At 44.0% G+C, this 18,928-nt stretch overlaps 2 long non-coding RNA genes across 2 annotated transcripts; one reads left to right on the forward strand and one right to left on the reverse strand.

Moving 5' to 3' along the window:
- Positions 1-7,989: 7,989 nt before the first annotated feature.
- On the reverse strand, positions 7,990-16,395 carry LOC132403524 (uncharacterized). The gene is made up of 2 exons (XR_009515282.1): positions 13,637-16,395; positions 7,990-8,216 (listed from the first exon to the last, which is right to left on the reverse strand). It is a non-coding gene; the product is annotated as an uncharacterized LOC132403524 (long non-coding RNA).
- On the forward strand, positions 10,722-16,028 carry LOC132404063 (uncharacterized). The gene is made up of 2 exons (XR_009515417.1): positions 10,722-10,995; positions 12,014-16,028. It is a non-coding gene; the product is annotated as an uncharacterized LOC132404063 (long non-coding RNA).
- Positions 16,396-18,928: the final 2,533 nt, after the last annotated feature.

The following is an 18,928-nucleotide window of genomic DNA, read 5'->3' on the forward strand; positions in this document are numbered from 1 at the left end:
CCCCCACCCCAAACACCAAACCAGACGGTCAGAATGCTCTCCATGATATATCTGTATAGTTTTCGAGTGTTTTAGGTGACAAACCAAATCTCCTCAAACTCCTAATGAAACATAGCTGCTGTCTTACCTTCTTTATAGCTGTATTGATATGTTGGGATGAGATTAGGTCCTCAGAGATATTGACGTCCAGGATCTTGAGAAGTGTGAAAACAGGAACTTTGGCCTGTTATTGTGTGCATAATCCCACAGCAATGCTGCGCCAATGGTGGGGCTTGATTGACTTCACAAAACTCTGCCCTGTCACGGTCGGATTCAGTGACTGACTCAAATACCACCTTGTCTCTGTTTAGCCCCAGAAGAACACAGACCTGACCAGTGGGTAGGACAGATCCCTCAAGAGTACAGAACCCTCAATAGTAGGGCCTCTCAGTCTGCAACTGACTGAATCTACAGCAGTACTGTCCTGTCACTGAGTGACAATCTGACTGCACAAGACCTGACTCAGCTAACAATACAGGCCTTTCACTGACCAGCAGACTGCTGGAACATACAATGACTTTTACTGTGTAACTGACTTCCCTCACAACAGTGTCACTGTGAGACAGACAGACCCCACACAGTAAGGTCCTGATCACTTGGACTGCACAAACCCCAGTACACCCTTTCCACCGACCTGAAAAACAACAACGCAGGCTATGTAAGTGACTGTACCCACAACAGTTCAACATCAACTCTGTGGGATCAACAGGCTTGTACCTCACGAAGGTACAACCTTGTCACTGTGGGCACTGGGGCAAGACCGGACTGACAACAGCACAAGTTCGTCACAGTGTGACAGGCAAAGCTCATCACAGGAAATGAAAACCAAAAAAAAAACTGCAGAAACTGAAAATCTGAAGTAAAACCCTGAGCGTTTCAGCAACTCAGAACTGTGCATCCCTGTCGCTGTATGGATGACTTATTAAGAAAAATCTCAGACAAGTCATTGTGTAACTGACTGATCCCAAAACAGTACAGTGCTGCACTGTGCGACTTACAAACTTCCAGCTACACAGGTTCATTGCTGTGTGACTGACAGAACTCACAACAGTACGAGTGTCACTGAATGGAAAGAAGTACAGGCGAGTCAGACTACAGCCTCCTCACTGTATGACGAGCTGAGCTGACAAGAGGACGGCTTTGTCATTGTGAGATTAACTGTGCCACCAACATACCTTTCAAAACTATGCACCAGTCTCTGAAGTGCCGACAATTTCCACAGTACAGTCCTGTCATTAAGTGACTGACAGACCTCAGAAGCTTACAGCCCTCTTCCTGAGTGACTCACCGACCCCCACAACCGGATAGTCTTGGCTTTGTATAAATGCCTGCACTCACCACCATCATAATAGTACAACCCTGTCGCTTGTACCTGACGGATTGTACAACAGTACAGTCATTTATGTTTTAATTGACATGCAGTGCGGAACAGGTCCTTCTGGCCCTTTGAGCTGGGCTGCCCAGCAACCTCCAATTTAACCCTCGCCTAGTCACAGGACGGTTTACCAATTAACCTACTAATCTGTACATCTTTGGACTGTAGGAGGAAACTGGAGCACCCAGAGGAAACTCAAGGGGTCAAGGGGAGAACGTACAAACTAAAACTCCTTATAGGCTACTTAACCAGAGAACAATAAAGGCTTGACACTGTGTAACTGATCAATCCCACAATGGAACTACGCTGTCGCTGTGTGATTGAAAGATCCCAGCACAGTACCACTCACCCCCACTTCTGAATAAGGGTCACTGACTTGGATCTTTTTTCTCTCCACAGATGCTGTCTGACTGGCCGAGTTCTTCCAAGATTCCCACTTTTGCTTCAGTTTCCAGCATCTGCATTTTTATTTGTTTCCCTGTACAGGACTATCATTGTGCAACTGACTGATCCCACAAAAGTACCATATGGCTTACAAGATCCAATGTGGGGACTTCAGTAAATATTATGTTGGCCAAACTGGGAGAAGACTAACCACGAGGATCCATGAATATCCATTGGCTGTAGAGTGGCATGACCAACTCTCCCTCTTCTCTACCAATGAAGATCGAGAGGGGCACAAATTTGACTGGGCATCACTGAAAGTCATGGTGCAAGCAAACATACAATATCCTAGAAGCGTAGTTTTCCGAGAAAAAGTCGGTAAACAAACACACAGTCCCTGATCCTATTTATGAGCTGATACAGACAAAATTCCAGGCCACAGTGCTCGAAGTTTGCCACACATCCAATCAGTGATGGGATTTCCTCCCCACATCACAATTGAGTTTCCGAAATGACGTCCAATCAGCTGACTGGAAAGTTTATAAAGGCCAACCATTCGGAGGACATACCACAATCAAAAGCACACTGACAATGTCTCCTCACGAGGTGATGGAGCATTTGTAAGTAAATTGCCAAGATCGGAGAACAACTCAACCCGAGAGTAAAACCTTGCAATTAAAAGGCTGTTTAACTTCACGACTGTACAACCCTGTCCAATTGTGATGGATTGACCTCACAAACTTGTAACCGTGAAACTCGTGTCACAGGGAGATCAATGACGTGTCAATAGAGTATCACCATCCTCTGGGATTATACTGACCCCACTACAGTACATCCCTGGCACTTTGACCTGACAACAGCACTGGTGTTTAACAAAATAATCTCATATCCTGACCCCACTAGAGTACAGCCCTGTACCTATGTGAACCAGTAATGGTACTGCTTGGTCACTGTGTATAAGTTTGTAAGGCCATATGATTTAGGAGCAGAAGTAGGCTATTTGGCCCATTGAGTCTGCACTTCAATTTCATCATGGTCCATCCGGTTTCCTTTCTCTGCCCCGATCTCCTGCATTCCCCCTTACCCCTTCATCCCTGACTAATCAAGAATCCATGAAACTCTGTCTTAAATATACCTGACTGACCCCTCAGTGGTAGAGCCCTGAGACTGTCAAACAATAGGATAACCTTATTGCTGTGTGGAAGACTGACCTGGCAACATGACTTTCCCACTATCCACTGTTATCAGACTCTTGAAGGGACCTCTTGTCTGCCAAGATGAACTCCTGACCTCACGTTAAGCCTCGTTATGATCTTGCACTTTATTGTTTGCCTGCTCTGCACTTCTGCACTCTATTGTATAGCTGCACTCATTTTCTGTGCCGTAGTTTTCTACGCCTCGATGACAGTAATATAGAATAAGTGTTTTAAAGCTTGTACACTTTATTCTGGTTTAGTGCCATAGAGTCATAGAAAAGTACAGCACCGAAACAGGCCCATCAAATCCATGATGAACAATTTAAACTGCTTAGTGCCATGAAGCTGCTCCCAGACCATACCCCTCCATACTCCTGCCATCCATAAACCTATCCAAACTTCTCCTGAGCATTGAAATCAAAATTGCATCCACCACTTGTGCTGGCAGCTTGTTCCACACTCTCACCCCCTCTGAGTGAAGAAGTTCTCTTCATGTTCCCCTAAAACATTCCACCTTTCTCTCTTAACTCATGACCTCTAGTTGTCATCTCACCTCATTGTCACTGTTTAACTTTGTTCTGCCTCAATGCACTCACTGTGTTTTGATGTGTATAAACACTATGCAAGAAGAGCTTTTCACTGCATCTCGACTCTTGGGACAATAATAAACCAATTTCTAGTCCAGTTCCACTCCACGTGCTGGGATTACATCAGTAGATTCCTGCCCCTCTGTGACTTGGTCACACCTAATGATACAGCTGTTGCTACACAGTTGGCCTTTGTTTCATGAGATTTGGGATTTTCCTCCATGGAATTTCCTACAACCTGCTGAGCATTTGGTCTGCTGTGTTCCTGCCGCAAGGAGTGGCTACTGTTGAATGGGACCTTATCAATGTTTCTCATTGGGAAAGCCTGCACATTGTAGTTGGTGCAGTGGGCGCACCCACAGAACCACTACAAAGACACTTAGAGGTGAAAGATAACTCGGAAAGGACCCGGTCTGTGGGTATGATCGGGACCTGCTCTCTGCGCTTTATGACAAAGAATAAGGCCACCTAGTGCATTGTCAAGGCTGACCAGGACTTTTATCGAATCCAACAAACAAGATACTGAGGGAACTTTACAGGTAAGCAGCATCTGTCGAGGGAAGTGGACGTTTTAGGTTGAGACTCTTCACAGAACACAGAACATAGAACATCGGTAGAAGGAGATGAGTTAACTTTCTGCATAATCACTCAAAGAGTTGAACTGCATGTGCATGTAATGACAGCTGTATAACTCATCTACCATTTCTACTGTAGGCCAGAAACTTATCAATTGTCCCTGCTGTGGACCACTTCTGGAGGTCCAAGACGCTGGCTTCTACAAAGAAGGAATCCATATGCTCCATGACCGCTGGACTAAGTGTGTAAATGTAGGAGGGGACTATGTTGAAAAATAAATGTGCTAGGTTTTCTAAAATGGACTCCTTCTACTTTAGGCCACAACTTATCAATCACCCCTCATACACCTGCTTGTTAATGCAAATATCTAATCCACCAATCATGTGGCAGCAGCTCAATGCATAAAAGCATGGAGACATAGTCGACAGGTTCAATTGTTGTTGAGACTGAACATTAGAATGGGGAAGATGTGTGGTCTAAGTGTCTTTGACTGTGGAAAGTTTGTAGGTAGCAGATGGGGAGGTTTGCATATTGCAGAATCTGCTGATCTTTTGAGGTTCTCAAACATACCGTCTCCAGAGTTTACAGAGAATGGTGCAAAAATCAAAATATCCAGTGAGCAAAATGCCTTAATGAGAGAGGTCAGAGGAGAATGGCCAGACTGGTTCAAGCTGACAGGAAGGTGCCAGTAACTCAAATAACCACAGGTTACAACACATTGAAGTTCAGTAGCAGATCACGAACATACACCCAGTGTAATTCAATGCAAAGCAATACAAAGCAGCACATTACTTTCTCAGCTTTACCTTCATGGTGCTTGAAGACAACTTTTCCTATGTGAAACAATGAGAAATGTTAATGCAGTCCATGTTTGAAAAGCAGTGCTTCTCAGGTGAAACCTATTGTGCCACATCCACCCCCCCCCCCCACTCCACTGACTACTAATGAGGGGTGGGGTCTATTCCATCTCGCAGCCTCTGTGACTACAGCACAGTGAGATTGCTTGCTGCCTTAACTCCGCTGAAGCAACAAAGTTGGAAGAAAAGTTCACCTCTGGCACAATGGTGTACTCTCATCTGCATTTTCATGCCTTAATTCACCCAGGATATGCAAATATATGCAAACATCAGTCCATAAGAGTCAAAAATAGAACTGAGTGCTTCTAATCACTCTCTGCTTAGCTGGTGTACGGGGGAGGGGTGGTGTAAGGCTTGTACACAACAGCCAAGTCAGCACTAAGCAGCAGATGCAGCACCATCTCCTGTCCAGATTACTGTATTTTAATGTAGCAACATAAAGATAAAAAGATGAGCACTAGGAGAAGGAGAACAATGCATGGCCCTTCCAGCTTGACTTACATTCATCAAGGTAATGGCATTTTATACCTCAGCTTCCTGCGCAATCCCCATAATCCTTGATTCCCTTAATAACCAAAAATCTTAGGTGTGAATGAATTCAATGACCGGGTCTCTACAACTCTTAAGATTTCAAAAGGTCAATTTCTCCGACTGAAGTTGATGAATCAGTATACAGGAGGGTGATTGAAAATCTGGCAGAGTGGTGTCGTAACAACAACCTCTCACTCAACGTCAGTAAGACCAAAGAGCTGATTATAGACTTCAGGAGCAGGAAAGCAGAGTTCCTAGAGCCCGTCATCATTGGAGGATCAGAGGTGGAGAGGATTAGCAGCTTTAAATTCCTAGGTGTTATTATTTTGGAGGACCTGTTCCGTGCACAGCACGTAAGTGCAAGTGTGAAGAAAGCATGGAAACACCTTTACTTTCATAGGAGTTTGCGAAGATTCAACATGACATCTAAAACTTTGACAAACTTCTATAGATGTGTAGTGGAGAGTGTATTGATTGGCTGCATTACAGCCTGGTATGGAAACACTAATGCCCTTCAATGAAACATCCTACAAAATGTAATGGATAAGGCCGAGCCCATCACAGGCAAAGCATGGTAACATATATGTACTATGATAATAAAATTTACTTTGAACTTTGAAAATGCAGTGTCTACCAAAGTAAGAATGAAAAGACATTGCATGGTTTATTCCTGTAAATATTTTTTTGTTAAGAATGTAGTTTGTTTTGTTTAAAAAAGCTTCACATGATAAATTGGGTGAAACCACTCCACAGACTTAAAACCTACTAGGTGAACACAATGGTGATCTTCAAATCTGCATTCCTCCATTGGAATGGAGCACCGTACAACAAGGAAGAATGAAAGAGTCAATGTATGTTGATGGGAAGTGTTCGTACAGAAGGTACAGGAAGAAAATACAAGAGACTCAGGATTCACACCACCAGGTTCAGGAACAGTTACTAGCCCTCCACCGTCAGGCTCTTGAATGAGAGGGGATAACTTCACTCAACTTCACTTGCCCCATTATTGAACTGTTCCCACAACAAATGGACTCACTTTCAAGGACTCTTAATCTCATGCTCTCGATAATTATCGCTTATTTATTTATTCTTACTGTTTCGTCTTTTTGTATTTGCACAGTATGTTGTTTTCTGCACTCTCAAGAAAAGACTCCATTAACAAGCACATTTATGAACCTATGCATCTGTGGAATCGGGGCTGAGGGGTGAGTCGCAGACACCTGAGGAAACAATGGCTCACAACGACCGATAACCAGGGATACAGGCCAGTGGAGATCATTCAGCTATCAGCTTTCTGGGACCCAGCGAAGACCAGCAGCCTGCACAATAGCCAACCAACCAGAACAACGAGTTGGGCTAATATAAACGCGGGCACTTGGCAGAAACAACTCTCAATTGTGCACTGATGATGTCACCTCGACTGGTGACAAAATGTTTGTGACCTCATCTCCGGGCTCGGTGAACAATCCTACCAACATTTCCTGATGTCACCATTTTTAAAACATGCCAGTTTGAAGCACTGAAGTGGATGGTGTAATATATCATATTTTGTTTGCCATGGAGTTGTCACTCCCTAAGTTTATCAACTTTCGCATGAAGTCTTCTCACACCTTCCTCCTTTCTGACAATGCCACCTAGTTTATATCATCAGCAAGTCTTCAAAATAGTCATTGAAATAGCTCAGGAGTGTTTGAGATAGGACACTTTTAAAGCAAACATGGCAATGTGCAAGCTTCTCTCACAGTTCATCTGAGGTTGTCATATCTTATGTTTGATCAGTTCCAGATGAAGATTCCAGAGCCTGTAGCCCTTGAGGTTGGCAAGAGTATCACAGAAAAGGAAGCTAGTTTGTGGTGGTTAGGGGAAGTCACGCTTGTTATATATCTGTGGCAGGGTAGCGTGTTTCCGAATCCTGAACAGTAGCTTTGTATGGAACATAAGCCTGGTTCCCACCCACTGAGGAGGTCAGAAGGGGAATAACTTTGCAAGAGTGAGAAGTTTATGGGTTGTTTCAGTGTTTGACTCAAGAATCTGCACTTAGAGACTTAGACCCAGTCGATAACCACGCCTGAGTTCAACAGCACATTCACTGGGAAGTCTGCACTAGAGGCTGGATCATAAATAGTTTTGGGCTGCTCTTCAGAAGGTAGCTATGCCTGGAATACATTTCTGTTCACCACTGCCCTCTCCTGTCACCATCAGATTGACTTCCCCATGGTCCGACCATGCATCTGTGCTAAGCATCAGGCCCCTGCCTCACTGGACTTTCTCAGGTCTTCTTCCAGCTGGAAAGGAAAAGTGGAGTTTGCTGCCCTTACCCTCAATGTTGAAGCCACAACTTTCTCTCTGCCTAGAATTATGGAGCAGTAAACCTCAGAAAGCGGGTGGGCCAAGCAGCCCATGGTCTCTCTCTCTCCAACAGAAACCCAGCTTGCTTCAGTCTGCTCTCCTCAAATCCCAGCTATTTTTTTCTCTCAAGCATTATAGAATTCCCTTTCCAAAGCTCCCATTTAATCTGTTTCCACTACCTAATCAACCGTATCTTTCCAAATCCCAAACACATGTTGTATAGTGAAAGTTTTTCCTCATGTTTCATTTAATTCCTTTGCCAATCTCTTCAAATCTGTGTCTTCTGGTCTTTACTGGAAAGGTTCCAGAGTAGAAAGTGGCACTGTAAAGGAAAGTAAATTAAGCTTTATTATCAAAGTGCGTATATGTCACCATATTCAACTCTGAGGTTCATTTTCCTGTGGGCATGCTCTGCAAATCTATAGAACAGTAGCCATAACAGGATCAATGAAAGATCAACCAGAGTGCAGAAAACAACAAGCTGTGCAAATGCTAATATAAATAAATAGCAATAAATAACGTGAACATGAGATAATGAAATAAAGAGTTCTTCAAATGAAATCATTGGTTGTGGGAACATCTCAGTGATGGGGTAAGTGAGTGTAGTTATCCCTTTTTGTCCAAGAGCCTCATAGTTGTGGGAGCCACATAGATTAAGACGCCTCACCCAAGGCAACAGCACCTATGAAACCGATGCCAGGAACACCAGAAGAGATAGGATACCCCTTTTCTTCAATTGGGCATCCAGGAGTGCAGCAAAGATTTTCCAGGTTGGTTCCTGGGAAGGAAAACATGAGGAGAGTTGACAGACTGAAGATGTACGTACTGAGGTTGACAAACCCAAAACCAGAGGTCATGATCTACATTGATCCATAAGGAATATATAGGTTTTGTTCCCTATAGTTTATACTAATCAGTTATTCCTGGCCTAAGGCATCAGTGAGACTTCTCACCCCAATTTGCCTACATACACAGCAGGGAAAAGGACAAAATGATTCTCCTCAGTGGACTATTAAGGAATAAGGCCAGGATCTACTCCTTTAGGTTGAATGCTACAATTGAATAGCCCCATAATGTTTTAGCCACTTAGATTCTTTGGTGAGGTCCCAATAGTTGGACTTGGCCTGTACACCCAAATCCCAGCCTCCAGCGAGAACTGACATCCATAAAACTATGAGAGAAAAATGCTGATAGAAAGTACTTTCTATTAGACAGTGGGCTGACTTTTTGGATGCCAGATCAACCCTTTGCTCTACAACCACTCCAGGTGTGCCCACTACTCCCTGTATAAAAAATCCTACAGTTGACACCCCCTGTACCATTCACTTTAATATTATTCCCTTTCGTATCAGACATTTCCACCCCGGGACAAAGGGGCTTATTATCCACTCTATCCATGCCTCTTATCATCTTATACAACTCCAGCAAGTCATTTTTCATCCTCCTTCACTCCAAAGACAAAAGCTCTAGCTTGCTCAAACTTTCCTCAGCAGGCACCATCTCCAATCTGGGTAGCATCCTGGTAAATCCCCTCTGCACCCTCTCTAATGGTCCTACCTCCTTCCTAAAACGAGGCGACCTGCACTGACACCCTGAGCGAGTGGACCGGACGTCTCTGCACTCACATAAGTTTACGGTTGTCCGTGCCCGGTCCTGGGACACAACAATAAATCCAACAAGTAGTTCTACTCAGGGAGAAGACCCAGTTCTTCAGAGTCCTGAACGGCCAGACATGGTCGAAGATCAGAAGAGAGAGTTTGTTCTTCGCCGACCTGCAGTCCTCAGTTTAAAGGAAAAGTTGAGATGCTACTCTTTCCCTATTCATCCCGTTCAAATGTGTTACCTCAGTTAAATCTGCAGTAACTACTGTGAACGGATTTAATTACAGGAGCCCCAGCCTTCATCTGAACCTCATTCTCCACCTTACCGCAGAGGGAGGTGTTCTGATGAACTCTATTTATTTGGTATAGTTAGATTATAAATCTGTGAGAAAATCTCTCTCTCACCTTAAAAACAAGAGCAAAATTTCCACAGCATTAGGCTCCCATTCAGTGCCTGACTTGTTTTATCTCAAGCAGTATTTTCTCTGCGTTCTATATACGCATGGGGGATGCGACTGGTATAGCTTCTAAGTGGGAGGAGGGCTCCTGCAGGTGGGGGCTCCGACAGCTTCCACCAGAGACTGGTATGTAATGTTATGGTTTAAGGGAGCCGGTAATAATTGACATGTGTATTGGGGGAGGGTTGGGAGGCTTGTGCTGGGGGTGGAATGGTGGGGCGGGGGGAGGGGGGGGTCGATGGAATGATTCTGCTTTACAACTGAACTGTTTAAGAAAAAGAGCCCATTGCTCTAAGAACAAGGGAGGAGAGGAGAGTGCAGAGGAAAGTAAAGGTCCTGGGGGATTAGAAGGGCAAGCACGTGAGATTACAACATGCCTCAGCTATGTGCTTGTCCCAGACAGTTTGTATATTTTTTGGGAAATTTTCCAAATTTTCCACGGACCATCCTCTTCACGATTGGCTGATTTGATGTGTTTGAGATCTGCCATGTTGGGTCAATATGAGGCCTTTTTTTAAAAAAAATAATAAGAAGCAGATAAAATGCTTAATTTTAATCTTTAAAAACACATTGTCAGAGCCCTCCTACCCCAGAGAAACTTTCGTTCTGTTTGAGCAGGCTGGGTACCTGCTCTGTAATGGAGAGGGACACAGAGCTGGAGGGGTGGGGGAGGACGCTGGCTCTGTAGTTAGAGGAGCCAGGGCGCTTGGAAAAGAAAATAAACCTAACTGCTGTCATTCCTGCCTGGAAAATGTTCAGCAGCCGGTATGCGAAGCCTGAGTTTGCAGATATATCAGGGACACGAAGGGCAGAGAGAGAACAGAGGGTGAATAGCATTGACCACAGACCTGGACCTCAACCAGGTCCTGCTGCTATTTACTTAAGGCCACCGATCGCCTCTTTGACCCCGGTGAACTGACACATTCCTTCTAATTGTGATTGACAGATCATGCAAATGAGAGCTGGAGATTGACAGTCCAAGATCCCTTTGTCTGCCTTCACAATGCAGAGAGTATCCACCCCGTCGATAGTCACAAAGTTGGTGAGTTTACTGAAGTGAATGGTGACCTTTCGCCTTCTTTTCTCGTTTGGCAGAAACCATCTTGCTTCATTCTTTTCAGCCGCCCCTTGGAATGCTTCTGGTGCAGGGGCTTACTAAAGGGAGCTCATTCCGCCTTTCTGCTCCTCGGGCTGGGGGTAGGAGGGGAGTTTTTGTCTTGGGATATAACAAACCAATCCTGTAAGAAGCAATTCAGCTTTCCTCTTTCAAAACAACAAAAAAAAATAGTCGGTGAACTGGGAGGCAAAGAGCAACAATTAAAAAAAGCCCGATTCAGTGGTGAGAGGTCTCCCGAGCCAGCCCTGGTTCCCTGTGAGATTTTGCCTTCCCGTCACTCCTCACGGTTTCACTGTCTGTGACGTTGACTAAAAAAATTCAAAGCTGGTGTTTGTGCTTCACAGGCACTTGTTATGGAACTTCCTCTGGTTTTTTGGAGACGTCCAGGAAAACCGTCGGGAAGGGTGGTGGGGGTGCGGGTTAGTGGCTTCAGGGGAGGGGGTGGCCTGGCACTGCAGGGGTGGATGGTGGATTATGTGTTATTTATGACACCAGGCTTGTTTCTCTGACTTGCTGGGTAATTCTGCTCCGCAAAGTACCCATGTTCAGAGCCAGCATTAGCAGTGTGGGGTTCTCATGGAAACTCCCGTGCATCAAAAAAGAGATACGCGGACTGAAGCAGCTGGGATTGAGAGATCATTGGATATAAAAGGCCAACGTAAGCAAGCAGACTGATTTTGCTGTCATAGAGTCATACGGTACAGAAAGCAGAATTTTGGCCCAACTTGCTCATGCTCACCAGAATATTTATCCAAGCTAATCTCAATTGCCTCCATTTGGGACTAGCTTGGATCCCTCAAAACTTTTTGTACTCATGTAACGGTCTAACTTATTAATTACTAATTTACTACCTTGCTAATTATTTTTTGTAATCCTACAAAAAGTAGTGGATATGGCCCAGTCTATCATGGTTAAAGCACACCTACTTGAAATGTTGTCACAGGAAAGCAGCGTCCATCATCAGGGACCTCCACCACCCAGGACATGCTCTCTTCTCACTGCTGCCATCAGGAAGGAGGTACAGGAGCATCAGGACTTACACCAGCAGGTTCAGGAACAGTTACTACCCCTCACCCATCAGACTCTTGAACCAAGGGCTCTTGAACTTCACTCAACTTCATCATTGAAATGCTTCTACAGCCAATGGACTCACTTTCAAGGACTTTTCATTTCATGTTCTTGATATTTATTGCTTATTCATTTATTATTGTTATTTCTTTCCTTTTGTCATTGCAGTTTGTTGTCTCCTGCATTCTGGTTGAACACCCAAGTTGGGCAGTCGTCCATTGATTCTGTTATGGTTATTATTCTATAGATTTATTGAGTATGCCCGCAAGAAAATGAATTTCAGAGTTGTATATGTTGACTTATCTGTACCTTGACAAAAAATGTACTTTGAACTTAGAACTTTAAATGTCTTTTAAATATTGAGGTCGTATCCACATTGACAGCTTCTTCTGGCAACTCATTACACATACCCACTACCTTCAGTATGAAAATATTTCCTCTCAGGTCCTTTTCAAATTATTCCCCTCTCACCTTAAATCTATCCTTGCTATTTACGACTTCCTTACCCTAGGGAACAGACTGTGACTATCTAACTTATCTACACCACGCATGATTTTATATACCTGTAGAAAGTTATCTCTCAGCATCTTGTGCTCCAGGAAGAGAAGTTCTGGCCTATGCAGTCTCTCCAAATAACTCAAGCCCTCCAGTGCCAATATGCTGGCCTGTGGCATGGTAGCATCCACGCCGGACTTCGAGATGAATAGTCCTGGGTTCGAATCCGGCTGGCTGCTTGCGTGCTTGCCACCTGTGCTGGGTTGAACATTGAGCTAGCAACTCTGCCTCATAAAAGAAACAGACAAAAATGCTAGAACAGTGGCAAGGTTGCCACCTGATGCACCACAGAGAGCAGAAAGAAACAACTACCCAATCCAGTGCTGATGGCACCCTCGCACTCCTACTGGAAAGTGCAATTTTCAGGATAGGTTAAGGACAGTGGTTCTTCCCCTTGTGGTTAAATAAGCAACTTCCAATCATTATCTGGCTGGTACATGAAAGCACAGTGGTTAAGTTATTCGCTTAGAGTACTGATCCAGAGGTATTGAATTTAGATCCTGCAAAGCCAGCTAGTTAAATATAGTTAGCTAAATACAGATAGACATTGCTTAGCAACCTTTCTTTCACTCGTTAACTTTCCAAGCTACAGATAATTCAAGATTCACTTATAGTTGCCTCATTTTTATTGTCATACTTTGCTACACATGCTGTTTCTGGACCCAAAGCACATCCGGGGATTAGAAACATATAATATTCCCACATTTACCTTCTACCGTGAAACTGCGTTCATTGTTCAAAGTACGTTTATTATCAAAGTATGCATGCAGTATACAAGCCTGAGATTCATCTTCCCGCAGACAGCCACTGAACCCATTTTATATATATACATAAATATATAAGTAAGATATCACTCCCCTCAACCAGCACAGAAAAAACCTAATTGTACAAATGACAATGAAAAATGAGAGTAAAAAACATAGAATATAGAATACCAAACTACCAAAGGCGTTGAAAGAGTCCAGGCAAATTCAGTCTAGCTTGCTTCAAGCTAACCAGCGCTGTGCCGTACTTTATCTTCAAGCCACAGAAGCAGTCCACCCTGATCAAAATTGCTCAAAATGGCAACGAGAAATGGAGCAACCAGAAACCAGAAACACATTGTAACATGAACTACAGAGTCCAATCCACAAACCACGTCGATTAAACCTTGCCTGAGACCCAGGACTCCTCTGACAGCATCGAGGGAGAGGGAGAGAGGGACTGTTTGAGTACAGGGACCTTCCTCCGGGGGCGCCGGATGAGAGGAAGGTCTGTCAAACTTTCAACTTCACTGCTCGCTAGCTAATCATTTACTGTCTCCTGGCCCTGGTCTTCTCCCACTGAAAAGATCTGTTCTGCATCGTTTCTAATGATATCATAGCTTTGATAAACATAAGGGTGACTTTCAACACCGGCCCCATTATAAATCTTGAATAAAGAGCTGGCACAATTTTAGGAACACGATAAAGTCTGCAGCTGCTGGAAATCTAAAGAAACACATCACAAAATGCTGGGGGAGCTCAGCAGGTCTGCAAGTGGCCTAAGTGCTACACCTGCCCATACCCCTCCTCCCTCACCTCCATTCCCATTCTCATTCCCAAGTGTTAGTCCATGGCCTCCTCTTGTGCCAAGACATGACCCCCAGTGTGGAGGTGCAACACCTTGTATTCTGTCTGGGTACCCTCCAACCGGATGGCATGAATATTTCCCCACATCCACTATACCCCACTCTGACCTCAGCTGCCTACTACTTCCCCCCGAGTCACTTCCTTCTTCTCTTTCTCCTATGGTTCACTCTCCTCTCCTATCAGATTTTTCTTTCTCCAGCCTTTGACCTTCCCCACCCACCTGGCTTCATCTATCATCTTCCAGCTGTCTCTTTCCCCTCCCTCCACCTTTTTATTCTGGCATTTTCCTCCCTTCCGTCTCAGCCCTGAAGACGTGACTCAGCCCGAAACATCGACTATCTATTCATTTCCGTAGATGCTGCCTGACTGGCTGAATTCCTCCTGGATTTTGTGTGTGATGTTGGTACAGTATTGGTGAGCATGAAACTATCCATCAGATTTACTAATGCCCTTTAGAGAAAGCGATCTGCGTTCTATGAAGGACCTTATGCTGATTGGCCTATATGTGACTTCAGCCCTGCATTGGATCTGAGCTGCTTTCTTCTGAGAGCTGCCCTAAGTGCAGTACAATTCAGTCAATGTTGACCATGTCACGTACTGTAACTATAAGCTGGAGAGAGAAGATGAAGGAGGTTTAGAGTAACCAACAAACTAATTCGGACGTATGGTTAAAAGTGTTCTGACTGGTTGCACTGTGGACTGGTGTGGTAATTTGAATCAGCAGGAATGTGAGAAGCTGCAGTGAGTCAGATATCATGGCAGATTCCTCCCCACCATCAATGGCATCTACAGGAGGTGCTGCCTCAAGAAGGCAGCTAGGATCATGTCCCTTAAGGCCATGCTATCTTCTTGCAGTTTCCACTGGGCTGCAAGGAGAAGTCTGGGGACTCACACTACCAAGTTCAAGAACAGCTACTTCCCTTCAGCCAGTCAGTTCTTGAATCATCCAGCAAAACCCTTTATAACAACACTGAGGTAGTGATTAGGAATATTTTTTGTTCCAATCAGGTTCTATCTTGTAAAAATTGTGTACAATATATGTTTATCTTGTGATATGCCAACTAATGGAATGATGTTGCAGCAATAATCTGGCACACAACGTCAGTAAGACGAAAGAGCTGATTGTGGACTTCAGGAAGGGTAAGACGAAGGAACTCATACCAATCCTCATAGAGGGATCAGAGGAGGAGAGAGTGAGCAGCTTCAAGTTCCTGGGTGTCAAGATCTCTGAGGACCTAAACTGGTCCCAACATATCGATGCAGTTATAAAGAAGGCAAGACAGCCACTATACTAGCCTACAAAGTACCCAGGATATTTTCAAAGAGTGGTGTCTTGAAAAGGCAGCATCCATTATTAAGGACCTCCAGCACCCAGGACATGCCCTTTCCTCACTGTTACCATCAGGTAGGAGGTACAGAAGCCTGAAGGCACACACTCAGCGATTCAGGGACAGCTTATTCCCCTCTGCTATCTGATTCCTAAATGGACATTGAACCCTTGAGCACTACCTCCCTTTTAAAATATATATTATTTTTGTTTTTTGTACAAATTTTTGTTCTGTTCAATATACATATACTGTAATTGATTAACATATTTATTTATTATCACTTTTATTTATTTTTTTTTCTTCTTCTTCTAGATCATGTACTGCATTGAACTGCCGCTGCTAAGTTAACAAATTTGAAGACACATGCCGGTGATAATAAACCTGATTCTTATTCTGATTCTGATTCTGAAGTATTGTGTATCTGATGCTACAAGTTTTTTTTATTGTACCTGTGCATTTAACTGTGGAAATGATAGAAAACACAACTCTGGCTTTGAGGCATTATAAGTTGATAAACAGGTGTGAAATTCCCCACTCTCTTGCGTTACTCTGTGTGTGGGGTAGGGAGAATTGATGTTGTTGTTGTTATTTGCGCAATTTGCTTTTCGTGTGTGAGGTCAGTTCAATGCTCTTGTTGCTGTTGGCACGATTTGTTTATTTGTGCAGATTGGGGGAGTAGTGGATGTTTTTTGTTTGAATGGCTTCCATGGTTTTGTTTGTTTCGTGGCTATCTGGAGAAGACGAATCTCAGAGTTGTATACTGCATACATACAATGATAATAAATGTACCTTGAACCTTTAACCACACCTGGTCTTTGAGGGGTGAAAGCTGGTAGAGAAAACCATCATCAGGAGACATTGAAAATCATCATAAAAACTGCATTTGTATCACTGACCCCCGTGTAATGGCATCTAAAATTCCCACCATTGTTTTGAGAGAGAATCTTAGGATATCCACACGTTAAAGCATTAACCAGTTCTGATTGAGCGTCTTGAACCTAAAACAGGGACTCTGCTTCTTTCCACAGATACTGTCTGATTTGCTGGATATTTCTGACAATTTTTCTGTTTCACTTATTGTTTGATAAATACACGCTAACTGTTCCTCTTCTTTAGTCAAAGTGGTTGGTCATTGCTCAAACTGTCTTTATTTAGGACTATGTCAATAGTTTCTCACCACACCTTCCACCCTAAAACTGCTTTACTGCTGTGGCCCAAGTTCACAACAGAGCTAGCTCGCAGATTTGATCACTTGGGTAACTCTGAATCAGTGAAATTGACTTGAAATTGACAAGAGATGTATGTCACCAGGTAGAAGATTCAGGGGATTAGGAGCATTGCTGGTAAGGGGCAGCCGCAGACATTAACAGCTCTGTCACCATGCAACAGCATTTCAAATATCACTTTGCCATTACCAGACATTAACATCAAGACCACAGTGTGTAAGGTCACCTCAGCCAAGATAACCTTCCTTCTTAACTCCAGCAGATCAACCGGCAAATCAACTTGCACTTATTTAACGCCTTTCATATAAAGGGAAGGTTCCGACGTGTTTGACAGGTGGAGTGAAGAAATTTAAAGCTGAAAAGTGGAGGGAAAGATTAGAGGGAATGGCTGATGATGTGGACAAAGAAGTCTGATATGAGGATGAATTTTACTGTGGGGAAGTGAGCAAGGGAGAGTGGATTAGAAAGACTGAGCATGAATCCTGCTGGTGAGGGACCTACCTCTGATAGTAGTTTATATACTGGTCTCTGCCCTCTTTGTCCAAGGTAGATTTACTAATGCAGTGAGTACATGGCTAACTATATATTGATTAAACTACAGAGTTACTTGCAAACTCTACAGACTTATATCCTTAAATATTGTCCCAGCCTGTTGCAGCCCCACCTGAGCAAAGATCAAATCACATTATTCATTCATTTGCACACAGATCTTGTTGCTAGACCTATGTTCAGCAGTTTTTAATGGGCTCTAGATCCAAGTCTCTTTGGGGGGCTTTTGCTATTGCTGATGTGGTGGGGTTTGGGGTGTTGGTGCTTCTGCTGGGGCAATTGAGGGGAGGTTCGATGCTTGTGCATGAGAGGGTGAGGGAGGCTTTGGAGTTCTGATGTTTATTGTTCATTTTATGGGGTTTCTTGTTTCGTGGGGGTCTATGAAGAGTAGGAATTTCAGGTTGTGTACTGTATACATTGTCTGATATTAAATTGAATGATTTGAACCAGTTATATAAGTTTCCTTGTGAACCCCTAGAACTCATCTACCAATAGAACTGCTCTGCTGATGATGCCATTGCCACAGCGCTACACACCTCCCTCACTCACCTGGAGAAGAGGGATGCATACGTTAGAATGCTGATCCCGGACTCCAGTTCTGTGTTCAACACCATAATTCCCTCCAGACTTGACAGGAAGCTCAGAGACCTTGGCCTGCACCCCACCTTGTGCAGCTGGATCCTGGACTTCCTATTGGATTGTTGACAGGTGATAAGGATGGGCTCCCTCAACACAGCTGCCCCCCAGGGTTGTTTTCTGAATCTCCTACTCTATTCCTTTACACCACCATTGTGCTGCCACACTGCTCCAATCTGCTGATCTAATTCGCAGATGACACAACACTGATTGGCCTTATTTCTAGCGGTGACAAGACAGAAAACAGAGGAGAGGTTGACACCCTGACACAGTGGTGCCAGGATAACAACCTCTCCCTCAACGTCCAAAACTCAAAAGAGCTGATAGTGGATTACAGGAGAAACAGAGACAGGCTTGCTCCAATAACATCAATGGGTCTGCAGTTGAGAGGGTGAGTAGTTTCAAGCTCCTCAGTATACATATCACCAATGATCTTACCTGGACTGTCCACAGTGGCTTTGTGGCAAAAAAAAAGTGTCTGTTCCACCTCAGGTGACTGAAGAAGTTCAGCATGAACTCTCAAATCCTCAAAACCATCTACAGGGGCACCATTGAGAGCATCCTGACCGGCTGTATCACCACCTGGTATGGGAACTGCACCAACCTTGAACGCTGAGCACTGCAGAGAGTGGTACGGACAGCCCAGTGCATCTGTGGATATGATCTTTCCTCTGCTGAGGACATTTACAGCAGCAGGTGTATAAAGAAGGCATGGAAGATCATCAGGGACACCAGTTGCCCCAACAATAAACTGTTTCAGCTGCTTCTATCTGGCGCACTGTACCTCAGCATTAAAGCCAGGACCAACAGGCTACAGGACAGCTTCTTTCTAAGAGCCATTAGACTTATAAATTCACATGTCCGTACATTGTGACTGAGTCATTAC

Source organism: Hypanus sabinus, chromosome 13 (assembly GCF_030144855.1).
Source record: "Hypanus sabinus isolate sHypSab1 chromosome 13, sHypSab1.hap1, whole genome shotgun sequence".
NCBI lineage: Eukaryota > Metazoa > Chordata > Chondrichthyes > Myliobatiformes > Dasyatidae > Hypanus > Hypanus sabinus.